Here is a 9,426-nt window from a genome sequence, read left to right as displayed (position 1 = left end):
TATCACAATTGATCTGTAATACAGCTTGGGGTCAAGGATGGTGACTCCCCCGGAAGTTCTTTTATTGTTGAGGATAGTTTTCATTATCCTGGGTTTTTTATTATTTCAAATGAACTTACAAATTGCTCTTTCTAACTCTATGAAGAATTGAGTTGGAATTTTGATGGGGATTGCATTGAATCTGTAGATTGCTTTAGGCAAGATGGCCATTTTTACTATATTAATCCTGCCAATCCATGAGCATGGGAGATCTTTCCATTATTTAAGACCTTTAATTTTCTTCTTCCGAAACTTGTTCTTGTCATTCAGATCTTTCACTTGCTTGGTTAGAGTCACATCAGGATATTTTATATTATTTGGAACTATTGGGAAGGTTGTTGTGTCACTAATTTCTTTCTTGGCCTGTTTATCTTTTGAGTAGTGCAGGGCTAATGATTTGTTTGAGTTAATTTTATATCCAGCTCCTTTGCTGAAGTTGTTTATCAGGTCTATGAGTCCTCTGGTGAAATTTTTGGGATCATTTAAGTATACTATCAAATTGATTGCAAATAGTGATATTTTGACTTCTTCCTTTCTAATTAAGGCAAAGTATCCCTTTGACTTTCTTTTGTTGCCTTATTGCTCTGGCTAGAACTTATTTAATAAATAGAGAGAGTGGGCAGCTTTGTCTAGTTCATAATTTCAGTAGGGTTGCTTCAAGTTTCTCTCAGTTTAGTTTGATGTTGACTACTGGTTTGCTGTATATTGCTTTGACTATGTTTAGGTATGGGCCTTGAATTCTTGATCTTTCCAAGACTTTTACCATGAAGGGGTGCCGAATTTTGTAAAATGCTTTCTCAGAATCTAATGAGATGATCATGTGTTTTTTTAAAGTTTGTTTATATAGTGGATTACATTGATGGATTTTTGTATATTGAACCATCCTTACATCCCTGGGATGAAGCCTACTTGATCACAATGGATGATCATCTTGATGTGTTGTTGAATTTGGTTTTTGAGAATTGTATTGAATATATTTGCATTGATATTCATAAGGGAAATTGGTCTGACTTTTTTTTTTTCCTTTTTGGGTCTTTGTGTGGTTTAGATATAAGGGTAATGTAAAAAGAATAAGTTGGGTAGTGTTCCCTCTGTTTCTATTTTGTGGAATAGTTTGGAAAGTATTGGTATTAGGTCTTCTATGAAGGTCTAATAGAATTCTGCACTAAACCCATCTGGTCCTGTACTTTTGGTTGTGAGGCTTTTGATAACTGCTTTTATTTATTTAGGGGTTATGGGACTTTTTAGATCTAATCCTGATTAAACTTTTGTACCTGGTATCTGTCTAGAAAATTGTCCAGTTCATCCAGATTTTCCAGTTTTGTTTAATATAGGCTTTTGTAGTAGGATCTCATGATTTTTCTTTATTTTCCTCAGTTTCTGTATTTTATGACTTCCTTCTCAGTTATGACTTTGTTAATTTGGATACTGTCTCTGTGCTCTCTTGTTAGTCTGGCTAAGAGTTTATCTATCTTGCGGATTTTCTCAAGGAACTAGCTCTTGGTATTGTTGATTCTTTGAATAGTCCTTTCTGTTTGTACTTGGTTGATTTCAGCCCTGGGTTTGAGTATTTCCTGTTGTCTACTCCTCTTGGGTGTATTTGTTTATTTCTGTTCTAGATCTTTTAGGTGTGCTGTCAAGCTGCTAGTGCATGCACTCTCCAGGTTTTTTTGTTTTGTTTTGTTTTTGTTTTTGAGGCACTCAGAGCTGTGAGTTTTCCTCTTAGCATTATTTTCATTGTGTCCCATAAGTTTGGGTATGTTGTGCTTTTATTTTCATTAAATTCTAAAAATGTTAGATTTCTTTCTTTATTTCTTTCTTCACCAAGCTATCGTTGAATAGAGCATTGTTCAGCTTCCATGTGTATGTGTGCTTTCTGTTGTTTTTGTTGTTATTGAAGACCAGCCTTAGTCCATGATGATCTGATAGTATGCATGGCATTATTTCAGTCTTCCTGTATCTGTTGAGGTCTGTTTTGTGACCGATTATATGGTCAGTTTTGGAGAAGGTGCCATGAGGTGCTGAGAAGAATTGTTTCAGGATGAAATGTTCTTTAGACATTTGTTAAATCCATTTGGTTCATAACTTTTGTTAGTTTTACTGTGTCTCTTTTCAGTTTCTGCTTCCAGGATCTGTCCACTGATGAGAGTGTGGTGTTGAAGTCTCCCACTGTTATTGTGTGTGGTGCAATGTGTTCTTTGAACTTCAGTAAAGTTTATTTTTTGAATGTGAGTGCCCTTGCATTTGGAATATAGTTGTTCAGAATTGAGAGTTTGTCTTGGTGGGGTTTTCCTTTAACTAATATGAAGTGTCCTTTCTTATCCTTTTGATATATTTTGGTTGAAATTTTTTATTTTATTTTATTGAATACTAGAATGGCTACTCCAACTTGTTGCTTGGGACCATTTGCTTGGAATTTTTTTTACTCTGAGGTAGTGTCTTTTTTTTCACTGAGGTGTGTTTTTTTGTCTGTAGCAAAATGCTGCATCCTCTTTACGTATCCAGTCTGTTAGTCTATGTCTTTTTATTGGGGAATTGAGTCCATGGATATTGAGAGATATTAGGAACCAATGATTATTCTTTCCTGTTATTTTTGTTTTTAGAGGTAGAATTATGTTTTTGTGGCTATATTCTGATGGGTTTGTTGAAAAAAGATTACTTTCTTGCGTTTTCTAGGGTGTAGTTTCCCTCCTTGTGTTGAAGTTTTCCATCTATTATTTTTTTGTTGGGCTGGGTTTATGGAAAGATATTGTGTAAATTTGTTTTTTGTAATGGAAGATCTTGGTTTCTCCATCTATCATAATTGAGAGTTTTGCTGAATATAGTACCCTGGGCTGGCATTTGTGTTCTCTTAGGTTCTATATGACATCTGCCCAACATCTTCTAGCTTTCATAGTCTCTACTGAGAAGTCTGTCTGCCTTTATATGTTACCTGATCTTTTTTCTTTACTGCTTTTAATATTCTTTGTTTTTTGTGTGCATTTGGTGTTTTCACTATTATGTGACTGAAGGAATTTCTTTTCTTATCCAATCTATTTGGGGTTTGTACACTTCTTGTATGTTTATGGGCATGTCCTTTTCTAGGTTAGGGCAGTTTTCCTCTATAATTTTGCTCAAGATATTTACTGGCCCTTTAAGTTAGGAATCTTTGCTCTCCTCTATAGCTTTCATTCTTAGGTTTGATCTTCTCATTGTGTCCTGGATTTCCTGGATGTTTGAGGTTAGGAGCTTTTTGTGTTTTACATATTCTTTGACTGTTGTGTCAATGTTTTCTATGTTTTTTTTTTTCTGCCCCTGAGAGTCTCTCTTTTATCTCTTGTATTATGTTAGTTTTCCTTGTGTCTATGACTCTTGATCTCTTTCCTAAGTTTTCTATCTCCATGGTTGTCTCCTTTGGATTTTTTTAAAATTGTTTCTCTTTCTATTTTTAGATCCTGGATTGTTTTGCTCAATTCCTTCATAGGTTTGGTTGTTTTTCCCTGTAATTCTTTAGGGGATTTTTGTGTTTCCTCTTCAGGGGCTTCTACCTGTTTACATGTATATTTCTTTAAGGGAGTTATTTATGCGCTTCTTAAAGTCCTTTATCATCATCATGAGATGTGATTTTAAATCTGCTTTTTTGGTGTGTTGGGTTATTCAGGACTTGCTGTGGTGAGAGAACTGGGCTCTGATGATGCCAAGTGGCTGTGGTTTCTGTTGCTTATGTTCTTGTGCTTGCCTCTCACCATCTGGTTATCTCTGGTGTTAGCTGAGATATCTCTGAGATATCTCTGGTGTTAGTCTTGCTGTCTCTGACAGTGGCCTACCCCCCTGTAAGCCTGTGTGTCAGCAGCTCTGGAAGAGCAGCTCTCTGCCAGAGGTTATCTGGGTACAGGTGCTGTGACACAGGGTCAGTTCTGGGTGCAGACAGAAACCAGAAGGATTCTGTCCCAGACTCTTCCTTAGTTCCTGTGTCCTCCTAAATCATGTTTTTATACCTTTATAGTTTTTATTTATGTACCTTAAATCCCCCTTTAAAGCTTTCAAATTCTCAAATGTTTACAACTTTCATCCATACACCTTAAATTGTTCTTCTTTTAGACCTTTACAATTTATTTAAATCTTAATTTTTTTTCTATCTGTTCACCTGCCATAAGACAGAAATGGTTAATTATTGAAGGTAGTCATTGCAAAGTGAGTGCCTTTTAATAAAGGAATAGTAAAAAAATCATTACCTCTAAACTCTGTTTGTCTTTTAGTGTGAAGCCAGTGAACAAGGCAAGTCTGCTTTTCTCAGTAGGAGACCTAGATTTTTTCGTATGAAATGATGTAACCTGGTAGCTAGTTAGGGAATATGCTGGGTACCTTCTGCTGCCAAACCGATAAAGCTACAGTTATCCATCAACACCATCAGAGACCTGAGAAAAATGAATTATAGCCAGAGTATAAATGAGTTGACCTTCATATTGGTCAAAATGACAGAGACTTTCCAGCTGTCTGGATGATTGTCCTAGTGGCCATGTGATCTCTGTGGCTTTCTTGGAAGGCTGAGGTTGCATATCTTCAGCTGTTACATAGGATAGCATTATATTCTTGGCTGCTGCATAGATCCACATAGGGCTTCAGCTGTCAGACCCAGAAGGCCGACCCTGACTCATGAAGAATAGGATGGACAACAGTACCATAGTTTGTATGGGCGCCGTAGCAGCTGTCGAAGCAAGGGACAGGTTGTCCACTGGTTAGCATCTGTGCCCCAACTGTCAGGGTTGCTGCTAACATCTGGCATTTCTATCACAGGAAGCTTTTTCCACCAAACATTTTAAATGCCATATTCAGCAGACCTCTGAAGATTTTGAGGTTCATAATTTATTAAGTTTACCTGCTTTTAAACAAAATTTAGTTGATTTTAGTTATTTGATTTAGGCTTAACCTTGAAAACATATACAGGAGTCTAAATAAAACTTGTTCTTTTAATTACTTACATTAGTCCTTAGCATGACTGCTAGTGTGGTTCTGAGAGAATTTGATCATTTACGGGCTGACTGACTTTTAACTGGAATGTCTTAATCATTGTTAGCAGTTTACAAGTTAGTAGCTTTTTTAGTATTTTTATCCCTGTTAGATTAGCCTTAAAAATAACTTTTTTGTTTAAAAAACAAACAAACGAACAAATAGAAAACTCTTAGTATGAGTTTAAAATAAAATAAAACTTTAAACAAAAGTCTAAATCATAGTTATAGTCCACTGGGGGATTGCCTTTAGTTTCCTGGTCCTTTCGTAGTACAGCATTACAAAATATCAGTTTCTTGTATGACTCAGTTTATTAAAATAGCTAAAGCTTAACAAAGTTAACAACGGCATACATTCTTAAGCCAGCCTCTGTTCGCCTGCATTTTAGTCAGTCCGTCTACACATTAGGTAAAGAGAGACCCTATGGCGTCTTTGACACACTATCTAGGCATAAAACAGGGATATCACAGTTTCTGATGTTTAGTGTTTGGTGTTCATATCTGTGGCCCTAACTCCTTAGCCTTTTGCTTATTTACTTGTTTTAAGATTACATATTAATAAAAACATCATAAAATAGTTTTATAAATGTAAATATTTTAAAAGTTGTTTCTTTAAAAAAATCCAGTTTTTTCAAATTTAATTTTTTGGTAAAATTTCAAAATTATCTTTTAGAAAAAGTTTAAAATCTCTGGATTGTGGAATCCTGTTGTTGCATTTTCTAACATGTCGGCAGTGTAATTTGTGGGAGGGAGCACCTCAGCAGCTGGCCAGGGTGTTCCTCCCCCCACCCCCAACAAGCAAACCATCTGACAGGCCTAATATAAAGAAGGTTTATTGGCGGGAAGGAAAGGGGAACTGAAGAAGGGAGTAGAGGCAGAGAAAGAAGGGGACAGAGAGGGAGAGAGGGGGGGCACGGAGAGGGAGAGAGAGAGAGGGGGGGGAGGGAGGAAGGGAGGGAGGGAGGGAGGAAGGGAGGAGGGGGAGGGGAGGGGGAGGGAAGGGGGAGGGGAGGGGAAGGGAAGGGGGAGGGGGAGAGGGAGAGGAAGAGGGAGAGGGAGAGGGAGAGGGAGAGGGAGAGGGAGGGGGAGGGGGAGAGGGAGAGGGAGAGGGGGAGGGGGAGGGGGAGGGAGAGAGACAATGAGTAGTCTTGTATGCCTGGCTCCTGGCTTGTACATGGAGGGCAGAAAGACAAGCTGTTGCTAGGTAATTGTTAGACTGAACCTAGAGGAATTGCCAACACTTACAATATCAAAAAATAATTTAAGTACACTTTTCACTTCAAGAGGGAAGAGACGGCCCAACCATAATCTGAAGAAAGCAACACAAACTCCAGCAGCACAAACAACGCGATGCTCAGTATCCAGGATTCAGTCACAATTCTCTGGGCTCCTTCCTCCAAGGGCCTCAGGTCGCTCGCAGCTCTGCTCTTGGCAGCACTTACAACCTGTTGTCTAGACTCCCGACAACTCCATGTCCTGGTGGCGAAGCTGTTGTTTCTGGTGGCTAACACATGGTGCGACCATCTCCAAGACAGCCGGGGTCCCTTCCCGGGCTCTGTTTAAAGACTCAAGTCCTGCCACACTTCCAAGCCTCCGCTGTTCTCCAGGACTCCTTCATGCCTTTAAAAACCAACAAAAGCGGTGACTCTGACATTACAAAGTTCGGCTCTCAGCGTGAGGCACGTTCTTGTATATGAACACGTGGAGATGCGGTTTTCATACCTTATTTTAAAAGTACTGAGCTGAAATGGATAAAGCCCTGGAGATCTGTGGTTGATGCTACATGTAAAATTCAGGAAGCAGCATATTTTCAGGTTCGTGTAACGTTATTTACAGTTCTTGTTTCTGAAGCAGGATCTCGCTGTGTATCCCCGACTTGCCTGGAACTCACTACATAGCTCTGGTTGACTTTAAACTCGGGATTCTACCTGAATGTGCCACCGCAACTAGCTGACTTACAATTTTTATACGGGACAGTAATTTTGGGGAAAAAATTGATGGGAATTAAAATGGTGCAAGTAATAGAATGCCTTTGTTGTTAATAAATAAAAAATAAAGTACAGAGGCTTGTATATAGGAAGCAATGTTTTCATATACTCATCACTCCTAGATTAATGGACTATGTATGAAACGGTATATTGATACTGCCAGGATGACAGACTCATTACCATTACGTTTCTGGCTTTATAGCATTCGTAGTCTAGAACTGGAAAGGAACCAAATTTTAAAAAGAAATCAAGTTTAGATGGAGCATAGCATCATTTAAAAAAATTTAAAATTTAAAATTAAAAAATATTAATATGAGCACAACAAAAAGAATTGTGGAGAAAGACATGGAAGAGAGAGCTGTAGAGAATTCCGTGAGAGGAAAGTAAGCACAGCAGTAAATAAGAAAAGACCTGCCACTACAGTCTGTTTCTAAATCCTTAGGAGTGGCTAAGCAGAATTTCTCAGATTTTAATGTAATTCACTTTTGTAAAACAGCAATTTAGACTTTTAATTACTATCGTTTTAAGATGTTTGATTATAAAAAATAACATTTGAGTAAGCTTTAAGTGCAGAACAGTGGGAATGAATAATTAGGACTTGGCTTTTGTAAAACAATTGGAATTCTTACTATCCCCCTCTAGGTTACAAATGCATGAGACTCACTGTGGTTTATTTGTTTGGCTTTAGCAGTTACTGGGGGCAACCCCTAAGCTACTTTCCTAACAGCTGGACTGACTACTTCCCCAGCTGTGGACCCCCAAATCTTTGCTGTTTGAATATTTCTGGGTTGTTTCTTGGGTGTGTACAGAACCCTCTTTCCTTCCTTCACAGCCATCCGACTGCCAGAAATTCACCCTGTCTATTCTCAGGATCCACGCCAGAGAGATCTTTGTTCCCGTGGGGATCCCACTGTTGAGCTGCATCTCTACACAGCAAAGGGTCTCTTCCGAGCTGCGGTGCCTAACGGTGCGTTCACTGGCATCTATGAAGCCCTAGAACTCCGAGACAGTGATAAGACCCGCTTCATGGGGAAGGGTGTCTCAAAGGCTGTTGAGCACATCAATAACACTACTGCACCTGCTCTGGTTAGCAAGAAAGTGAATGTTGTGGAGCAAGAGAAGATTGACTAGCTGATGATCGAGGTGGATGGCACTGAGAATAAATCTAAATTTGGTGCAAATGCCATCCTGGGAGCATCCCTGGCTGTCTGCAAAGCTAGTGCTATGGATAATGGGGTCCCCCTTTACTGTCACCTTGCTGACTTGGTTCAAAACCCTGAAGGTATCCTGCCAGTCCCAGCTTTCAATGTGATCAAGGGTGGTTCTCATGCTGGCAACCAGCTGGCCATAAATGAGTTCACGATCCTGCCTGTGGGCATCCAGTTCCCAGGAAGCCATGCGCATTGGGGCGAAGGTTTACCACAACCTGAAGAACGTCATTAAGAAGTATGGGAAAGACGCCACCAGTGTGGGTGTTGAGGTTGGATTCGAACCTAACACCCTGGAGAACAAAGAAGCACTGGAACTGCTCAAGACTGCAACTGCAAAGGCCGGCTACACCGCCCAGGTTGTCATTGGCATGGACGCAGCTGATTCTGTGTTCTACAGGGCTGGCAAGTACGACGTGGACTTCAAGTCTTCGTATGACTTCAACCAGTACATCACACCCGACCAGCTGGCTGACCTGTACAAGTCCTTCATCCAGAACTACCCGGTGGTGTCCATTAAAGACCCTTTGACCAGGACGACTGGGATGCTTGGTAGAAATCACAGCCAGTGCGGGCATCCAGGTGGTAGGGGATGACCTCACAGTGACCAACCCTAAGTGGATTGCCAAGGCTGCAGGTGAGAAGTCCTGCAATTGTCTCCTGCTCAAAGCGAACCAGATCGGCTCTGTGACTGAGTCTCTGCAGGCGTGTAAGCTGGCTCAGTCCAATGGCTGGGGTGTCATGGCGTCCCATCCACCTGGGGAGACTGAGGACACTTTCGTGGCTGACCTGGTGGTTGGGCTCTGTACTGGGCAGATGAAAACTGGTGCCCCTTGCAGATCTGGGCGCATGGCCAAGTACAATCATATCCTTAGAATCGAGGACGAGCTGGGAAGCAAAGCCAAGTTTGCTGGCAGGTCCTTCAGGAACCCACGGGCCAAGTAAAGCATGGATTAGAGATCCCGGCAGCCACCAATTCTGTCCCTGAGTCATCCAGGCGGCTCAAGGCCAGCCCCAGTGCTTGCCTCTCCCATGTCACTGCTTCCTTAGAAGTCCATGCCTGACCACCTGGAGCCCTGCTGGAGCCCAGCTTTGTAATCACGTGATCAGTCCGAATTATTGTTTCTTTTCCCTGGCTTCCCAGCTAGTGTCTGGAGCCCTCAGAACTCCAGTGTAATTTCTAGGGCACCCACCATCAAGACT

At 40.5% G+C, this 9,426-nt stretch overlaps 1 pseudogene across 1 annotated transcript; it reads left to right on the top strand.

The window, feature by feature from the left end:
- The first annotated feature begins 8,149 nt into the window (after positions 1-8,149).
- On the top strand, positions 8,150-9,168 carry LOC308423642 (alpha-enolase-like; annotated as a pseudogene). Its single transcript has one exon. The product of its transcript is annotated as an alpha-enolase-like (transcript).
- Positions 9,169-9,426: the final 258 nt, after the last annotated feature.

The sequence above is a fragment of the Micromys minutus genome (assembly GCF_963924665.1).
Source record: "Micromys minutus genome assembly, chromosome: 8".
NCBI classification, from domain to species: domain Eukaryota; kingdom Metazoa; phylum Chordata; class Mammalia; order Rodentia; family Muridae; genus Micromys; species Micromys minutus.
This window is presented reverse-complemented; position numbering and strand designations above follow the sequence as displayed.